Source organism: Bos grunniens, chromosome 7 (assembly GCF_055505025.1).
Source record: "Bos grunniens cultivar Pamir isolate PY7600 chromosome 7, Bosgru_T2T1.0, whole genome shotgun sequence".
In the NCBI taxonomy this organism is placed as follows: domain Eukaryota; kingdom Metazoa; phylum Chordata; class Mammalia; order Artiodactyla; family Bovidae; genus Bos; species Bos grunniens.
Genome location: NC_141171.1, coordinates 99,595,429 through 99,616,549, shown reverse-complemented (window position 1 = coordinate 99,616,549; position 21,121 = coordinate 99,595,429). Strand labels below are relative to the sequence as shown.

General features: G+C 38.1%; 2 long non-coding RNA genes across 2 annotated transcripts in view; both read left to right on the top strand.

The window, feature by feature from the left end:
* Positions 1–15,600, top strand: part of LOC147370032 (uncharacterized) — a 226,151-nt gene extending 210,551 nt beyond the window's left edge. Inside the window, exon 4 of the long non-coding RNA XR_015168336.1 lies at positions 14,928–15,600. This is a non-coding gene — a long non-coding RNA (uncharacterized LOC147370032). The remainder of the gene's footprint in view (positions 1–14,927) is intronic.
* Positions 15,601–17,110: 1,510 nt separating this feature from the next.
* LOC147370031 (uncharacterized) lies at positions 17,111–19,186 on the top strand. Its single transcript, XR_015168338.1, has 2 exons — positions 17,111–17,347; positions 17,462–19,186. It is a non-coding gene; the product is annotated as an uncharacterized LOC147370031 (long non-coding RNA).
* The last annotated feature ends 1,935 nt before the right edge of the window (positions 19,187–21,121 follow it).

The following is a 21,121-nucleotide window of genomic DNA, read 5'->3' as shown; positions in this document are numbered from 1 at the left end:
GGACATGAGCTTGAGTAAGCTCCAAGATTTGGTGGTGGACAGGGATGCCTGGCGTGCTGCAGTCCATGGGGTCGCAAAGAGTTGAACACGGCTGGGCAACGCAACTGAACTGAGGACCGGTAAAATGATGACACCAGTGCATTGTATAGAGATATGCATTACTCTATGTGTATAGTAGTACCCAGGGTAATCTTTAAAAGCTGTACAGATACACTCAAAGCACTATAGATAAATCAAAATGAAATTCTAAAAAAGTTCTTCCACAAAAGGCAGGAAAATAAAATAGACTTGAAAAGCTCAGTGCATGGGCTCAGTAGTAGGATAGAAATTAGGGGAAGATTCAGCGAGCTGGATTTTTATGGTTCAACATATCCTGGGTCATAAAAGAAGCCTCATTAAAATTTGAAGAACTGAAAGGAACCAAGAGGAAAAAAATTAAATTGACATATTTAACCCCTAAGTTATCATGAATTAGATTAGAACATATTGTTAAAATGCACTGATTAGAAGACATTGGCAAAGTAAATGAAAAATTGTGACCTATCTACTGTCTATTAAAAAAAAAAAAACCACCTCATTTTAAATATAACAACATAGGTAGATTGGGGAACGCGGGTATACCTGTGGCAGATTCATTTCGATATTTGGCAAAACTAATACAATATTGTAAAGTTTAAAAATTAAATTAAAAAAAAACATAGGTAGATTGAAAACAAAGGGATGGAAAATATATTTCATGAAAAAATATAATTTTAAAATGTATTAGTGGTTTTATATTTATTAAAGAGAGTAACCAGAGTCACAGTGGGACATTACACATAGATAATGCACCGAGAAGATAGCAATCCTAAATGTGTGTGTACCAAAAAACAGAAATGCAAAATATGTGATGTAGAAACTGATGGAATTGAAGAATAGACAAATCCACCATTATAGATGGAGACTTTAACACCTCTTTCACAACGAAACATATAATAATTAGAAAACCAACAAGGGTATAAAAGTAGAGAATACCATGAAACCAACAGAATCTAAAGGATCTTTACAGAACACTCCAACCAACAGGAATACGTTTCTTCAAGTGATCACAAAATGTATACCAAGATATATCATATCCTGGATATAAAACAAACCTCCTTAAATGTGAAGAACTAAAATCAAACACAATGTGTTCTTCAACCAGTGTAATCATACTAGAAATCAGTAGGAAAGATAACAGGAAAACTTCCAAATTGGTAGAAACTGAACACACTTCTAAATAATGAGTGGGTCAAAAAGAAAGTCTCAAGGGGAATCAGAAAGTACCTGGAACTCAATTAAGTGCAAATTTACGCTTGCTCCTTGGAAGGGAAGTTATGACCAACCTAGACAGCATATTGAAAGCAGAGACATTACTTTGTCAACAAAGGTCTGTCTAGCCAAGTTTTTCCAGTGGTCATGTATGGATGAGAGAGTTGGACTATAAAGAAAGCTGAGTGCCAAAGAATTGATGATTTTGAACTGCGGTGTTGAAGAAAACTCTTGAGAGTCCCTTGGACTGCAAGGAGATCCAACCAGTCCATCCAACTTGCTGGAGATCAGTCCTGGGTGTTCATTGGAGACACTGATGTTGAAGCTGAAACTTCAATACTTTGACCACCTGATGTGAAGAACTAACTCATTTGAAAAGACCCTGATGCTGGGAAAGATTGAGGCCAGGAGTACAAGGGGACGACAGAGGATGAGATGGTTGGATGGCATCACCGAATCAATGGATGTGGGTTTGGGTGAACTCTGGGAGTTGGTGCTGGACAGGAAGGCCTGGCATGCTGCAGTTCATGAGGTCGCAAAGACTTGGACACGACTAAATGACAGAACTGAACTAACATATCAAAATTTGTGGACCATAGCTAAAATACTATAAAAGGAAAATTTATAGCAGTCTATGCTCACATTAGGAAAGAGGAAAATTCTCAGATCAAAAACCTAAATTTGCATGTTAAGAGAGAGAAGAAAAAAATAAACCCAAGGCAAAGAGAAGTAACAAAGATAAGAATAGAAATAAGTGAAATTAAAAACTGCAAAACAATAGACAGAACTTTTGAAATGAAGAACTTGTTCTTTGAAAAGATCAATGAAATTGATCTACCTCTCAAAACAGGGCAGAGGAGAGACAGAAGGAGAAAGAAACACAGATTCTATTATCAGGGGCAATCTGGAAAATCCAAGATCAAGGCACTAGCAGTTTCATTGTCTGATGAGAATCTGTTTTCTGGTTCACAGACAGCTGTCTTTTCACTGTAGCTGCACGTGGTGGAAGAAATGAGAGCTCTTTCTAGAGACTCATTTATAGGGTCATTAATCCCATTCACTAAGGCTCTGCCCTCCTGATCTAAACATCCCAAAGGGCCCAGCTCCTAATACCATCACATTGGAGATTAGAATTCCAACATATGAATTATGAGGGGACACAAACATGTAAATCATTTATGAAAAGTGACTATGATTAAAGCAACTATGATTCTCTCTGTTCCGTTTCCATGGACTTTTCCCTTTCTTTGACAACTTAGATGAAGTAGACTAACTGCTTGAAAATTATAAACTACCAATATTAACCCAATATGAAATAGATATTTTGAAGAGGTGTGTAACTATTAAGCCCCAGTAGAGCAAGTAGCTTCTGGAAACTAAAATGTGAAAGTCCTAGTGAGAAGGCCACATGAAAGGATGATGTAAAATTTCGTTCAAGAATACAGCCAGCCCAAGCCAGTATCACCGTGAGAGAGCTGGAGGAACACATATAATTGTGCTGATTTCTTCATTTCATCTCCTGATATTCCTCACTGACCAAGCCCACAGAAAGCTAGAGAACAAGGTAACCAGTGATGAATACATACAGGTCTGCTTCTTTTGGCAGAAAAGTGAAAGCAAAAGGTGCTTAGTCATATCTGACTCTTTGTGAACCCATGAACTGTAGCCTGCCAGGCTCCTCTGTCCATGGAATTCTTCAGGCCAGAATACTGGACTGGGTAGCTGTTCCCTTCTCCAGGGGATTGTCCCAAATCAGGGATCAAACCCAGGTCTCCCGCACTGCAGGCAGATTCTTTACCATCTGAGCCACCAGGAAAGCCTATATAAGGGCAAATTTAGACATTTAGTACACTTGAGATAAAAAGGTATTTCTTACTTATTTCTAAGTTTTCTTCTTGTTGCCATATGTATTGGTACCTTATTTATACTCTAGCATATGAACTCATTTTGTATACAACTCTAAAATATAATGTTCCCTCTTCAACTACACTGAGAGCTACCATGTAGTATCTGATGGAAAAACACTTGTACAATATATTTTTCACTATCCTGCAAAAATATTTATTGCATAAATATATAACCTCTGTCTCAATCTCTGTGTCGCCTCCATATATACACACAGATACATATATATGTGTATACACACATAGCAAATATACATGTTTTATATATATATATATATAACATTCAACATATATATGCACATTATAATTAAGTTTATTACACAGAAACATGTGCAATATGCAGACATGGCAAGAACATGGGAAAATAGATTTTATGTTATAATGCTTGGTGATGTGAATTTTCACTGCCGGTAAATATGATTCTGTGTGTGTGTAAGTTAAAATTTCAAATGAGTACATACCTTCTATAAAGTATATCCACTTCTATAAAGTTATTATTAAGGTGTGGGCAATGTTTTAAGTTCAAGAATGACAGTATCATTCATGATAAGGAAAGATATAGACCAGATTGAGAGTTATTCTACAGTACCAGAATGATGAAATGAATGTGTGTGTATCCATGGAATCAAATATTACGCACTTGTAAAACTTATATTTTAGTGTGTTATTTGTTTGCAATGAATACTTTCAGTATGTATGACTGGGTCTTTTAAAGTATTATGAACTATATAATGTTTAAAATCATGTTTATGTGAAATTTACATTCCAACCCCAGTACTTACTAGCTCTTTAACCTAGGCTAGGTTTCATAGTGTCTATGACTCTCATCTATATACTGGGTATAGAATAAAAACTGTTATATCATAGGGTTATTTTGTAGATTTAATGAAAAAGTGAATACAAAATACTGAATGAAGTTTTGCATATAATGTGTACTCAAGGAAAATGATCAGAGATCCAGGACATTCTGTTGGATTCTCAAGTAATTTCAACATGCAGAATAAATATATAGCTGAAGGTCTAATTTATTTGAGGGGTATGTTAAGTAGTTACTTTTGAAAAGATGTGGATATTAATAGGAAAAATCAGTAAAGGAGAATGTCGTTATCTCTGAGGTCTTTCATTTTTTTGAGAGCATCTGCTTACCTAGAAAATGGGAACTAGAAAGTGATAGTCTAGCACATACTTGATTTTTGTTTCTTAATTTCCTTTGACAGGAAATAACATTTTGATCTACCTCACAAACTGAGTTAAAGTGTGTGAGTCAAGAGAAATTATTTTGCATCCACCCCTTAAGTGAATGCTGAAATTCACGTATTATGAGGATAAAGTTTAATCCGACAATTGGATTGGCTGGTCTTTTTGTCGCCTAGTGTGGTTACGTTTGCCACCCTGCTGCTGCTAGGTGTTGATCTAGGTGTGAGCTAGCAGGCAGGCGAGAGGCAAAACAAGCATATAACGCGAAAAAGTATTTAATGCAAAGTGTGAATATTTGTATCCAAGTTTTTCCTGTGGTCATGTATGGATGTGAGAGTTGGACTGTGAAGAAGGCTGAGGGCCAAAGAATTGATGCTTTTGGACTGTGGTGTTGGAGAAGACTCTTGAGAGTCCCTTGGACTGCAAGGAGATCCAACCAGTCCATTCTGAAGGAGATCAGCCCTGGGTGTTCTTTGGAAGGAATGATGCTAAAGCTGAAACTCCAGTACTTTGGCCACCTCATGCGAAGAGTTGACTCATTGGAAAAGACTCTGATGCTGGAAGGGATTGTGGGCAGGAGGTGAAGGGGACTACAGAGGATGAGATGGCTGAATGGCATCACTGACTCGATGGATGTGAGTCTGAGTGAACTCCGGGAGTTGGTGATGGACAGGGAGGCCTGGCGTGCTGCGATTCATGGGGTCGCAAAGAGTCAGACACAACTGAGCAACTGATCTGATCTGATCTGATCTGAACAAAAAAAAAGAAAGAAAGAAAGAAAGAGCATATTGATTCAGAGGAAAACTGCCTAGTCACACAATACTGGAAAAATATTTTCTGGCAGTAAGTATTTCATATTCCAGTCAAGTATCCAGATTAAAACTGAACTGTTATTTAAAAGCATCTCATATGTAAGGTAGGTAGAATAGACATCTATTTGTGTAGGAGGAAATTGAGTCAACAGAACATCAGTCTTGTTCAAGGTCAAACACTGATTTCCTTCTGGAGTTATGATTGAAATGAACTTTCTGTAGTCACAGCCCTTCATTTTGTGTCTGGTATCAATAGATACAATGGTAGTTATATAATAAACCTGTGTTCTTGCTCAAATGATTACATTAGTATAAAATTTATATGAAAATACTTTTCTTTGCTAAAATGATGACTCTGACTTTTTCTAATAATGATTCATTTACACTGGACATGATTTAGCTTATTACTTAGCATAATAAACAGACCATTAAATATTGTATATAATTGAATTTAAATACATTTCTCTTTATCTGGGTTTCACTGGGCTAGCTTAATTGGCTTTATTAACAAAGACAATTTGTAATAATAATTAAAGATGATGTGTGTAACTTAATTCTTCATCATGAATATTTAACCAGTGCTTTAATTGAATATTTTGATTTAATGATAAAAACAAATCAGGGTAAATGTATAATTATCTTATAAATATGTAGATAATAAAAATTAAAATAGATGATTTAAGTGCTTTATTTTAAAAAATATGTAATTAAATGGCCCTTTGAAGAATTTTTGCCTTAAAAATACACTTAATTAGGGATCAAGATAGCAGAATAAGAGGATCCAGAGCTAACCTCCTCTGATGGACACATCAAAACTACAATTACGTATACAACTATCTTTGAGAATTACCTGAACTTTAGCAGAAAAGATTTTCTCTGACTAAGGATATAAAGAAAGGCCACATCAAGACTGGCAAGAGATGGAGAGATGTGATCTATTCAGAGGCCAAGTTCCTTATATGATGACCCACAGAAAGGAAGGATATTACAACTGCAGAGGTTCCCCCTGAAGAGCAAGAGGTCTCGGCCCAACCTCAGGCTCTCCAGTCTGAGGAGACGAGCATGCATAACTTCTGGCTTTGAAAAGCAGCAGGGCCTATGTCAGGAAAACCAGAGGGCGATAGAAAACTGAGATTCTTTTATTGAATGCACAGACTCACTCACCCTAAGTCCCAGTGCAAAGGTCAGATCAGATCAGATCAGTGGCTCAGTCATGTCCAACTCTTTGCGACCCCATGAATCGCAGCATGCCAGGCCTCCCTGTCCATCACCAACACCCAGAGTTCACTCAGACTCACATCCATCGAGTCAGTGATGCCATCCAGCCATCTCATCCTCTGCCATCCCCTTCTCCTCCTGCCCCCAATCCCTCCCAGCATCAGAGTCTTTTCCAATGAGTCAACTCTTCGCATGAGGTGGCCAAAGTACTGGAGTTTCAGCTTTAGCATCATTCCTTCCAAAGAACACCCAGGGCTGATCTCCTTCAGAATGGACTGGTTGGATCTTCTTGCAGTCCAAGGGACTCTCAAGAGTCTTCTCCAACACCACAGTTCAAAAGTATCAATTCTTTGGTGCTCAGCCTTCTTCACAGTCCAACTCTCACATCCATACATGACCACAGGAAAAACCATAGCCTTGACTAGACGAACTTTCGTTGGCAAAGTAATGTCTCTGCTTTTCAATATACTATCTAGGTTGGTCATAACTTTCCTTCCAAGGAGTAAGCGTCTTTTAATTTCATGGCTGCAGTCACCATCTGTAGTGATTTTGGAGCCCAGAAAAATAAAGTCTGACACTGTTTCCACTGTTTCCCCATCTGTTTCCCATGAAGTGATGGGACCGGATGCCATGATCTTCGTTTTCTGAATGTTGAGCTTTAAGCCAACTTTTTCACTCTCCACTTTCACTTTCATCAAGAGGCTTTTGAGTTCCTCTTCACTTTCTGCCATAAGGGTGGTGTCATCTGCATATCTGAGGTTATTGATATTTCTCCCGGAAATCTTGATTCCAGCTTGTGCTTCTTCCAGCCCAGCATTTCTCATGATATACTCTGCATATAAGTTAAATAAACAGGGTGACAGTATACAGCCTTGATGAACTCCTTTTCCTATTTGGAACCCCAAGTGCAAAGGGAACCACTTAAAAAGTGCCTGGGAGAAGGATATTCATTAATTCTCCCTACACACTAGCACATCTGCAGCAACCAAGGTCCAGCCATAATAGCAAGGTTTACATGGCCCACAGAGGACATACCTCTGGTGCTGGTGGCCAGGGAATATTATGCGGCTGAGCCCCACAAAACATCTTCTACTTAAGGCCTTTTTTTTTTTCAATACTGAGAGATATAGCCAATTTACCTAATATAGAGAAGCAAAAAAGAGATTTAGGCAAAATTAGGAGACAAAGGAATACTTTATAGATGAAAAACCAAGACAAAACTCAGAAAAGGGACTGAAAAAAATGAAGATAAGCAATTTTCAACATAAAGTGTTCAAAGTAATGAAGTGAAGTCACTCAGTCGTGTCCAACCCTTTGCTACCCCATGGAGTATAGCCCACAAGGCTCCTCTGTCCATGGGATTTTCCAGGCAAGAATACTGGAGTGGGTTGCCATTTCCTTCTCCAGGGGATCTTCCCAACCCAGGGGTCGAACCCAGGTCTCCCACATTGCAGGCAGATGCTTTAACCTCCGACCCAAAATGTTTAGTGAATGTGAGAGAGGAATAGATGAACTTAGAGTATCAGCAAGAGGTAGAAAATATTTTTTAAAAATCAAAAGTGAAGAATACAATAAATGAAATGAAAAATACACTAGAGGGAATCAACAGTAGATCAAAGCATGCAGAAGATCAGAGCAGTGATCTGGAAAATAGTATAGTGGAAATCACCCACTTGGCATAGCAAAAAGAAAAGAATAAAAAAACAATTAGGATAGTTTGAGAGACCTCTGGGACAACATCAGGTATACTAACATTTACATTACAAAGGTCCTGAAAGAAGAAAGAGAGAGAGAGAGAGAGAGAAAGAGGCAGAAAACCTATCTGAAGAAACAATGGCTGAAAACTTTCCTAACCTGGTGAAGGAAATTGACATCTAAGTCCAGATATCACGGCGAGTCCCAATGATTAACTGAAAGACACCCACACTAAAGGACATTATAATTAAAATGTTAAGAGTTAATGGCAAAAAGTGAACCTTAAAAGCAGCAAGAGAAATCCCCATAAGACTATCAGCTGATTTTCCAATAGAAACTTTATTGTCCCCAAATGACTGGCAGAATATAGTCAAACTAATGAAATGGAAAAACTTACAACCAAGAATACTCTACGCAGCAAGGTTATCATTCAGAATTGAAGGAGAGAGAAAGAGTTTCCCAGACAAGCAAAAGCTAGAGATCATCACTGCTAAATTAGCCTTACAAGAAATGTTGAAGTGTTTTAATAATAAAGGGATCAATCCAACAAGAGATGTAACATATTTGTAAATATACATGTAGGCAACATCAGTTCAGGAAAACCAGAAGAACACAGTTCCGGCCCCAGTTCTGTTTAACTGTGTGACAAGGAAAATTGCATTTAGAGGCCAGTTCACTAACCTCTCTGGACTTCAGTTTACTCAAAGAGAAAAGAAGTAGAGACAGAAGGAAAGAGATGGGGATGGGGAGAGAGAGAGAATGTGTGTATATGTGTGTTATATAAATATATTCTTCTTTTTGGATCAAAGTTCTCTAAAATAATTTGATAAAAACCTATAGGCCATCTACATAGATAAGCAGTTTTGCTTTTCATTTTAGCAGTTCAGGATGCCTAGATGATAACTTCCATGGATACCATTAAAAAAACAAAAACAAAACAAAAAAAAACCCTGAACTACATTGTAACATTCTTTCCCATTGGAGATTTATAGTTATTTTTTGGCCAGGTTCTAATATAAATTTATTAATGATAACTCACAGACAGATATGTGTGATATAACCCCAGTCAGATATTTCAGATTCAGGAGTACTCATACTGTGTTTTATGAACAGCAGTCTTTAATTACTGAATTTATCTATAATCATAATCCCATCATAGAGTTAATGATAGATTCTTCTCTTACATCCCAAGAATAATGGCAGCACTTGAAAGAGTGGGTCAACTAGTAAACAATTGAAAGGTTTGTAGATTGACTTCTGTTAATGAAAATAACAGCATTAAGAGTACTTGGTAGAGTCTATCTATACCTTCTGAGAATTACTAAAAGCTCAATGCATTTCTTCATGTATTAGGCTTTTTAGAAGAGATCAGTTTATCATGACTATATTCAGTGTACACATGAAGTTAAACAATTAGAATTCAATAAAATTATCTTTAAACTCCTGTGATGTATTAGATATTCTGAACATGATAGTGGTTAGAATCAGTTTAGTTCAGTTTAGTCAGTCATGCCTGACTCTTTGTGACCCCATGAATTGCAGCACGCCAGGCCTCTATGTCTGTCACCAACTCCTGGAGTTTACCCAAACTCATGTCCATTGAGTCGGTGATGCCATCTAACCATCTCATCCTCTGTCGTCTCCTCTCCTCCTGCCTTCAATCTTTCCCAGCATCAGGGTCTTTTCAAATGAGTCAGGTCTTTGCATCAGGTGGCCAAAATATTGGAGTTTCAGCTTCAACATCAGTCTTTCCAATGAACACCCAGGATTGAGTTCCTTTAGGACGGACTGGTTGGATCTCCCTGAAGTCCAAGGGACTCTCAAGAGTCTTCTTCAACACCACAGTGGTTAGAATGATGCAGACTATTTCCCTAACTATAATAGCCAAAAATAGTTCATAAATTATATTAGTACTACTATGGGCAAGAATCCCTTAGAAGAAATGGAGGAACCCTCATAATTAAAAAAGAGTCCAGAAGGCAGTACTTGGTTGCAATCTCAGAAATGACAGAATGATTTTTCTTCATTTCCAAGGCAAACCATTCAATATCACCATAATCCAAGTCTATGCCCCAACTGCTATTGCCAAAGAAACTGAAAGAGAACAGTTCTATGAGGACCTACAAGACCTTCTAGAACTAACACCAAAAAAAGATGTCTTTTTCATCATAGGGGACTGGAATCCAAAAGTAGGAGTTCAAGAGATATCTGGAGTAACAGGTAAGTTGGGCTTGGAGTACAGAATGAAATAGGGCAAAGGCTAACAGAGTTTTGCCAAGAGAACCCACGGGCCATAGCAAACACCCTCTTCAAACAACACAAGAGACAGCTCTACACATGGACATCACACTAGATGGTCAGTACCAAAATCAGATTGATTATATTCTTTGTAGCCAAAGATGGAGAAGCTCTATACAGTCAGAAAACACTAGACCAGGAGCTGACTATGGCTCAGTTCATGAACTTCTTATTGCCAAATTCAGACTGAAATTGAAGAAAGTAGGGAAAACCACTAGACCATTCAGATATGACCTAAATCAAATCTCTTACAATTATACAATGGAGGTGACAAATAGATTCAAGGGATTAGACCTGATAGGCAGAGTGCCTGAAGATCTACAGACAGGGGTTCGTGACATTGTATAGGAGTCAGTGACCAAGACCATCTCCAAGAAAAAGAAATGCAAAAAGGCAACATGGTTGTCTGAGGAGGCCTTACAAACAGCTGAATAAAGAAGAGAAGTGAAAGGCAAAAGAGAAAAGGAAAGATATATCCATCTGAAAGCAGAGTTCCAAACAAAAGCAAGGACAGAGAAGAACACCTTCTGAAGTGATCAACACAAAGAAATAGGGGAAAACAGAACAGGAAAGACTAGAGATTTATTCAGGAAAATCAGAGATTCCAAGGGAATGTTTCATGCAAAGATGGGGACAATAAAGGACAAAAACCAGAAATGTTTGGACCTAACAGAAGCAGAAGATATTAAGAAGAGGTGTCAAGAATACACAGAAGAAATACAATAAAAATCTTAATGACCCAGATAACTGCAATGGTGTGATCCTTCACCTAGAGACAGATATCCTGGAGTGTGAAGTTGAGTGGGAGTTAGGAAGCATCATTATGAACAAAGCTAGTGGAGGTGATGGAATTCCAGCTGGGCTATTTCAAATCCTAAAAGATGATGCTCTTAAAAGGCTGCACTGAATATGCCAACAAATTTGGAAAACTCAGCAGTGGCCACAGAACTGAAAAATGTCAGTTTTCATTCCAATTTCAAAAAAGACAATGCCAAAGAAAGTACAAACTATTGCACAACTGCACTCATTTCATACAGTTTTACTCATTTCACATGCTAGCCAAGTAATGTTCAAAATTTTCCAAGCTAGGCTTCAACAGTACATGAACTGAGAACTTTCAGATGATGAAGCTGGATTTAGAAAAGGCAGAGGAACCAGACATCAAATTGCCAACATCCATTGTATCATAGAAAAAGCAAGAGAATTCCAGAAAAACATCTACTTCTGCTTCATTGATTATGCTAAAGCATTTGGCTATGTGGATCACAACAAACTGGAAAATTCTTCAAGTGATGGAAATACCAGACCACCTAACCTGCCTCCTAGGAATTCTGTATGCAGGTCCAGCAGCAACAGCTAGAACCAGACATGGAACAACAGACTGGTTCCAAATGGGAAAGGAGTATATCAAGGCTGTATATTATCACCCAACTTATGTAACTTATATGCAGAGTACATCAAGTGAAATGCTGGACTAAATGAAGAACAAGCTGGAATCAAGATTGCCCATAGAAATATCATTAACCTCAGGTATACAGATGACACCACTCTTATGGCAGAAAGCAAAGAGAAACTAAAGAGCCTCTTGATGAAAGTTAAATAAGAGAGTGAAAAAGCTGGCTTAAAACTCAACATTCAAAAAACTAAGATCATGGCATTTGGTCCCATCACTTGATGGCAAATAGATGAGGAGAAAATGGAAACAGTGACAAACTTTATTTTCTTGGGCTCCAAAATCACTGCAGATAGTGACTGCAGCAATGAAATTAAAGGATGCTTGTCCCTTGGAAGAAAAGCTATGACAAACCTAGTGAAAGTGAAAATTCCCCAGTCTTGGCCAATTCTTTGTGAAAACAAGGACATTACTTTGCTGATGAAGGTCTGTATAGTCAAAACTATGGTTTTTCCAGTAGTCATGTATGGATGTGAGAGTTGGCCCATAAAGAAAGCCGAGCACCAAAGAAATGATACTTTTGAACTGTGGTGTTAGAAAAGACTCTTGAGAGTTCCTTGAACTACAAGGAGATCAAACCAGTGAATCCTAAAAAAAAAAAAAAATAATAATAAAATAAAACAAATAAACAAAAAAACAAGTCCTGAATTTTCATTGGAAGAACTGATGTTGAAGCTAAAGCTCCAATACTTTGGCCACCTCATGAGAACAACTGAGTCATTAGAAAAGACTCTGATGCTGGGAAAGATCGAAGACAGGAAAAGAAGGGGACAATAGAGGATGACATGGTTGGATGGTATCAGTGATTCAATGGACATGAGTTTAAGCAAGCTCTGAGATCTGATGATGGACAGTGAAGGCTGGCATGCTGCAGTCCATGGGATTTCAAAGAGTCAGAAATGAGTAATGTGACTGAACTGAACTGAACTGAGAGTGGCAGTATAAAGATGTTTAATAAATTCAAAGCAAGGTATTTTCCTGTTTTTTAAAAAGGTGAATATATGTTTCTATAATCAAAACCTAATATTAGACAGTGATGGGCTGTTTCCCACATTGTTTCATCCGTTGGTCATAGGCATATAAAATTTATTATAGTAAGCATAATCCTCAATCAGATAAATTTGGGAGACCAGAATGGGGAGCTCTCATGCCACATAAGGGGGAGGAAGCCTTCCCTCTGGGAAGGAGAAAGCCCACTGGGAAGAAGTCTCTTCTTTCCTGGCAACATTCCAGCCTATGAAAAGCCATGGATTCTTTGTTTATGGTGTGTGTGTGTGTGTGTGTGTGTGTGTGTGTGTGTGTGTGTGTTAGTCAATCAGTCATGGCTGACTCTGCGACCCCATGGACTGTAGCCCACTGGGCTTCTATGTCCATGGAATTCTTCAGGCAAGAATACTGGAGTGGGTTGCCATTTCCTTCTCCAGGAGATCTTCCTAACCCAGGGATTGAACCCAGGTCTTCTGCACTGCAGGCAGATTCCTTACTGCCTGAGCCACCAAGAAAGTCCTTCCTGTTTATGACAGCCCTCCCACTTTTCTGTTTTCCTCTGTTCAAGAGTTCTCCTTCCCTTGCTGTGCCTTGACATCTCCATAGCCTACCAAGGTTGTCAGCCGTGAATTGCAATTCTTTACTGATTTAAAAAAAAATAATTTTTGTTGGGGAAATATCTGTTGTATGTCAACAGTCTGCATCAGCTTACACTACTTTCATCCATTCTTAGATGAAGAATAGTTCTCAATGTAACCTAAAGAGTTATAAAATTTACAGGTGAATTGTTGGACTCCTCTCTAGAATTTCAAAGCCATCTGTGGCTCAGGTGCACTAAAGAATCTGCCTGCAATGCAGGAGACCTGGGTTCAATCCCTCAATTGGTAAGATCCCCTGGAAGAAGACATGGCAACCCACACTAGTATTCTTTCCTGGAGAGTCTCCATGGACAGAGGAGCCTGGCGGGCTACAGTTCATGAGGTTGCAAAGAATTGGACACAACTGAGTGACTAAGCACTGCACAATACTAGAATTTCTAGAACCCTATTTTTGTTTTGTTTGGTGGACTTACTGAAGACTTAAGCCCTGGAGACAGCTTCTCAAATAGCTCTGAGTGAGTGTTCTGTATGGGAGGAGCCACATATGTAGGAGTTTTTGCATAAAAACAAAAAACAGTTGCTTCATTTGCTATTATTTTCTCCCATTCTGAAGGCTGTCTTTTCACCTTGCTTATAGTTTCCTTTGATGTGCAGAAGCTTTTAATTAGGTCCCATTTGTTTATTTTTGCTTTTATTTCCAATATTCTGGGAGGTGGGTCATAGAGGATCCTGCTGTGATGTATGTCAGAGAGTGTTTTGCCTATGTTCTCCTCTAGGAGTTTTATAGTTTCTGGTCTTACGTTTAGATCTTTAATCCATTTTGAGTTTATTTTTGTGTATGGTATTAGGAAGTGTTCTAGTTTCATTCTTTTACAAGTGGTTGACCAGATTTCCCAGCACCACTTGTTAAAGAGATTGTCTTTAATCCATTGTATATTCTTGCCTCTTTTGACAAAGATAAGGTGTCCATATGTGCGTGGATTTATCTCTGGGCTTTCTATTTTGTTCCATTGATCTATATTTCTGTCTTTGTGCCAGTACCATACTGTCTTGATAACTGTGGCTTTGTAGTAGAGCCTGAAATCAGGCAGGTTGATTCCTCCAGTTCCATTCTTCTTTCTCAAGATAGCTTTGGCTATTCGAGGTTTTTTGTATTTCCATACAAATTGTGAAATTATTTGTTCTAGCTCTGTGAAGAATACCGTTGGTAGCTTGATAGGGATTGCAGTGAATCTATAAATTGCTTTGGGTAGTATACTCATTTTCACTATATTGATTCTTCCAATCCATGAACATGGTATATTTCTCCATCTATTAGTGTCCTCTTTGATTTCTTTCACCAGTGTTTTATAGTTTTCTATGTATAGGTCTTTAGTTTCTTTAGGTAGATATATTCCTAAGTATTTTATTCTTTCCATTGCAATGGTGAATGGAATTGTTTCCTTAATTTCTCTTTCTGTTTTCTCATTATTAGTGTATAGGAATGCAAGGGATTTCTGTGTGTTGATGAAGCAACTGACAAACAACTAATCTCAAAAATATACAAGCAACTCCTACAGCTCAACTCCAGAAAAATAAATGACCCAATCAAAAAATGGGCCAAAGAACTAAATAGACATTTCTCCAAAGAAGACATACAGATGGCTAACAAACACATGAAAAGATGCTCAACATCACTCATTATCAGAGAAATGCAAATCAAAACCACTATGAGGTACCATTTCACACCAGTCAGAATGGCTGCAATCCAAAAGTCTACAAGCAATAAATGCTGGAGAGGGTGTGGAGAAAAGGGAACCCTCTTACACTCTTGGTGGGAATGCAAACTGGTACAGCCAGTATGGAGAACAGTGTGGAGATTCCTTAAAAAACTGGAAATAGAACTGCCTTATGATCCAGCAATCCCACTGCTGGGCATACACACTGAGGAAACCAGAAGGGAAAGAGACACGTGTACCCCAATATTCATCACAGCACTGTTTATAATAGCCAGGACATGGAAGCAACCTAGATGTCCATCAGCAGATGAATGGATAAGAAAGCTGTGGTACATATACACGATGGAGTATTACTCAGCCATTAAAAAGAATACATTTGAATCAGTTCTAATGAGGTGGATGAAACTGGAGCCTATTATACAGAGTGAAGTAAGCCAGAAAGAAAAACACCAATACAGTATACTAACGCATATATATGGAATTTAGAAAGATGCTAACAATAACCCTGTGTACGAGACAGCAAAAGAGACATTGATATATAGAACAGTCTTATGGACTCTGTTGCAAAGGGAGAGGGTGGGAAGATTTGGGAGAATGGCATTGAAACATGTATAACATCATGTATGAAACGAGATGCCAGTCCAGGTTCGATGCACGATACTGGATGCTTGGGGCTAGTGCAATGGGATGACCCAGAGGGATGGTATGGGGAGGGAGGAGGGTTCAGGATGGGGAACACATGTATACCTGTGGCGGATTCATTTTGATATTTGGCAAAACTAATACAATTATGTAAAGTTTAAAAATAAAATAAAATTAGAAAAAATAAATAAATAAAATAAAACAAAAAACAGGTTATCAGAACATCAGCAGATTACTATTAAAGTAAACCAGACATCTCAAGTTAATGAATTTAGTGTTCTCCTATGTATGGGAAGATGCGAGAGTCTGGACTTATAGAAATTATTCCTTTGATAAGTACCTTAACTATTGAGGGCCAGTATCCTGTTTTTCTTCATCATGAATCCCTTCAAGGTGCTACGTTGGGAGTGACTGTAGTAGCTAAAGGCTTGATGACCAAAACGTTCTTTATTTACTGATATGGTAAGCAACATTCTTGATCTACATGGGAAAGAAAGGAAGTATCTAATTATTATCTCCACTCAAATACTCAAATGGTCATCAGTCAGTATGGGACTTCCCTGGTGGCTCAGAGTGTAAAGAAACTGCCTGCAATGCAGGAGATACAAGTTTGATCCCTAGGTCGGGAAAATGCCCTGGAGTAGGAAATGGTGACCCACTCCAGTATTCTTTCCTGGATAATTTCATGGAAAGAGGACCCTGGTGGGTTACAGTCCATTGGTCACCAAGAGTTGAACATGACTGACCGACTAACACTTTCACACTTGCATCAGTCACTATAAAATGAGCTTGTCTTTCTATTTTTTAAAAAGAAGCTGGCTCTTACTATCCTAAAATGAACCTGTATTGTATCTTTTTATTTCAAAAGTGATATCCATTTTGTTGATAGCAACAAAAAAAGATTAATGACTCATTTTTCTTTGGCTATTAATAGCTACAGTTTACATTAATATAGAGAACTTAAATCAGCCTAGAACTGACAATCTTTGGTCAAAAAATATGAGACCTTTTTAAGAGTATGGATGAGGCATTTCAGTGTATTTCTTGACAATATAACAAAATTCAATCCTTTTAAGAATTACCTGATGATTAACTCATTTTTCCATCAAGTATTAGGTGGAAACATGGTATTCTTGGATTTCTTAAAAAATAGCAAAAGAGCAAAATGCCTTGTTTCCAAATCTTTCACTAATTCTTGACATGTAAGGTCTTGTTTGAATATAAATTGAGTATAAATTTATACAGCAGAGTATTTTTATTCCATTTTACATCTGCCTGTAGTGGGACCTAGAAAGGTAAAATCAGATTTGTAAGATCAAAGTTGGCATTCAAATCTAAATGTGTCTGGTTCCAAACACCATCCTTAACCATTACCTTACCCTGCAGGCTTCCCTGGTGGCTCAGTCGGTAAAGAATCTGCCTGTAATGCGGGAGACCTGGGTTCCATCCCTGGGTCCGGAAGATCCCCTAGAGAAGAAAATGGCACCCCACTCCAGTACTCTTGCCTGGAAAATCCCATGGAAGGAGGAGCATGGTAGGCTGCAGTCCATGGGGTCGCAAAGAGTGGGACATGACTGAGTGACTTCACTTTCAGTCGTGTCAGTTTAAACCTGTGATCCCCTCTCTTACCTTTCTGCTTCCCTTGTAGCTCAGTTGGTAAAGAATCTGCCTGCAGCGCAGGAGACCTGGGTTCGATCCCTGGGTTGGGAAGATCCGCACTTCAGTATCCTTGCCTGAAAAATCTCATGGACAGAGGAGCCTGGTGAACTGCAGTCCATGGGGTCACAAAGAGTTGGGCATGACTGAGCGACTAACACTTACTTACTTAACCTGCAATACCTCTTCTTTCAGAGGACTAAGATTTGTGGATCTGGGCTGGGTGTAAGAATGGTTCAGAGAGTGATTTGAGGGGAAAAAAATCCATTTATTTACTGGGGATGGGGATCAAGATTCAGATTACCAACTTCTTGTAGCACCAGCAAAGAGTCTTTCCTCCAACAGTCTAAGAAGTGAGTTTTTATTTTCTAACTTTTAAGGGACCACATTTCCTTGTCACAAATTCTCTGCTGAAGCACATAAAAACTATAAATACTGTCAATTCTTTCTATGACATTTACATAACTCTGAACCAAAATCTTTTAAAAAAGGCATGCAGAAGAAAAATTTTGATCTATCTTATTTATTACTTCATATTTTTAAAATATGACAACAAACTGTGAAAAAATCTTCAAAAGATGGGAATGCCAAACCACCTTACCTGCCTTCTGAGAAACCTATACGCAGGTCAAGAAGGAGCAGTTAGACCTGGACATGGAGCAACAGACTGGTTCAAAACTGAAAAGGAGTACAACAAGGTTGTATGTTGTCACCTTGGTTATTTAGCTTATATGCAGAGTACGTCATGTGAAATGCCAGGCTGGATGACTCACAAGCTGCAATCAAGATTGCCTTGAGAAATATGAACAACTGCAGATATACAGACGATGCCACTCTAATGGCAGAAAGTGAATAGGAAACTAAAGCGCCTCTTGATGAGGGTGAAAGAGGAGAGTGAAAAAACTAGCTTAAAACTCAACATTTGTAAAACTAAGATCATGGCATCTAATCCTATATCAGTCAATGTCAAATAAAAGGGGACAAAGTGGAAACGGTGGCAGATTTTATTTTCTTGGGCTCCAAAATCACTGTGGACAGTGACTGTAGCCATGAAATTAAAAGACACTTGCTCCTTGGAAGCAAAGCTATGACAAATGGCATGTTAAAAAGTGAGGGCATTACTTTGCTGATGAAGGTCTGTAGAGTCAAAACTATGGTTTATCCAGTAGCCATGTATGGATGTGAGAATTGGGCCATACAGAAGGCTGAGTGCCAAAGAATTAATGCTTTTGAATTGTGGTGCTAGAGAGGACTCTTGAGAGTCCCCTGGCTGCAACAAGATCAAGCCAGTCCATCCTAAAGGAAACCAACTCTGAATATTACTGAAAAGACTGATACTGAAACTGAAGCTCCAATACTTTGGCCACCTGATGTGAAGAGCCGACTCAATGGAAAAGACCATAATGCTGGGAAAGATTGAAGAATGGAAGAGAATGGGGTGACAGTGGATGAGATGGTTGGATAGTATCACCAACTCAAGGAACATGAGTTTGAGCAAACTCCATGAGATAGTGAAGGACAGGGACAGAGAAGCCTGGTTTTTTGCAGTCCATGGGGTTGCGAGTCAGACACGACTTAGCAACTAAACAACAGCAACATTCTCTAATAATAATCGCATCCAATTCAGCAGAAATTTTGAAAGACTAAGCTACTTTTGAGAAATAAAAGGCAAGAACGGGCCAATATAAAGAAATAAATAAATCTGTTATAAAAGTCATCTCATCCATATGTTGTCCTTGTCTCCTCTGTACAGATGTTTCAAACACTATTTCCAAAATTTAAAAAAAAATCAAAATTGAATAAAAGCTTTGGGCCAACTAAAAATTAAAAAATAACTATTTCATGAAAGTAAAAAATATATATATATATAATAACAATATATTGGTTTTGAAAATTAAAAGGCGTTCCCATCAAACTTCACAATAAAAAAGAGTCCCTTATACCATTATTAGGGCTTCCCAAGTTACACAGTGGCAAGAAACCTGCCTGCCAATGCAGGAGACATGAGTGATGCCAATCCAGTCCCTGGGTTTGAAAGATCCCCTGGAAGAGGAAATGGAAACCCACTCCAAAAATCTTGCCTGGAGAATCCCATGGACATAGGAGCCTGGCAGGCTGCAGTCCGTGGGGTTGCAGCGTCAGACATGACTGGGCACACACACACACACACACCATTATTAAAGAATAAAATAATAGATGATCTAGAAATGCTAACAGAAGTTTAGCCAAAATGTTAATAGTCCACAAGAGAAATTTCAGATTCAAATTAAAAAGGATCATTTTAAAAAGGATCAATTATTCTATAAATGGAGCAGCAATGGTTTTCTAAAATGGTAAAATTCTCCTCAATATGTGCAAAATCTATTTTAGATGGATTTACTGTTAAAACAGGAAAGACTCACTAAATAATTAGAATACCCCTGAATGTCCTTATATTTGAATGGAAAAATGATTTCTAAGTGTAAAAGTAAGGAAACAAGCAGTAGAAAGTGAAGCAAAATATTCAAGATTTCTGCACATCAGAAGATTTATGAGCAAAATTATAAAGCAAGTGACAGTCTTACCTCTACCTCTCCAAGAGGTCCCATTGAATTGGGTCTTCTGGCTGAAAAGCCAGGCCTGAGAGGCATCCACAAAGCAACAAAGACAGGGTGAAAGGAGAGACTTATAATATCATATATGAAACGAGTCGCTGGTCCAGGTTCAATGCACGATACTGGACACTTGGGGCTGGTGCACTGGGACGACCCAGAGGGATGGTATGGGGAGGGAGGAGAGAGGAGGGTTCAGGATGGGGAACACATGTATACCTGTGGCAGATTCATTTTGATATATGGCAAAACCAATACAATATTGTAAAGTTAAATAAAATTAAAAAATAAATAAATAAAATGCAGTTGCTCTCAAAATTTAACTGTTATCATACTCATAGCAAGTGAGCACCTTCTGTTAGCCAACAGCCAAAATTCTTGGAAAGAAAGAGTCATTGGCCATATGTCTATCTTGCTAATTAGAGAATCAGATCAATTAACAGCTCCAATTCCTTAATGCCTGTTTCAAATCCCCATTGAAATCCCTGTGACTGGAATTGCAATGTGGAAAACAAAATTTTTTTCTTTACTAAATATGCAGAGTTTTACTCTAATTTTAATAATAAAAATTGGATCCAAAATATGTTAAGAATTCCAAAATTGACAAGTTTGAAAAGCATTGAGAGTTGCTTATTGGAAAGTGGTAAACAAATATTAAGTGTGCCAAAAGTCAAGTGCAAAAATAAAGTGAGAAGATATCCAGAGTTGCATAGTCAAAATTTAAATATGTTAAATGTGGTTTAGAATACACGAAGACCTAAAATGTTAACTTGGTAATAAAAATTGTAAAGCTTGCTTTTATCTTGATGTTAATCAGTCTGTCAGTATGTCTGACTCTTTGTGACCCCATAGACTGCAACACATTAGGCTTTTCTGTCCTTCCTTCACTGTCTCCTGGAGTTTGCTCAAACTCATGTCCACTGAGTCGGGGATGTCATCCAATTATCTCATCTTCTATTGCCCACTTCTTCTCACACCCACAATCTTTCCCAGCATCAAAGTCTTTTCCAATGTGTCAGCACTTCACATCAGGTGGCCAAAGTAATGGAGCTTTTATCTAC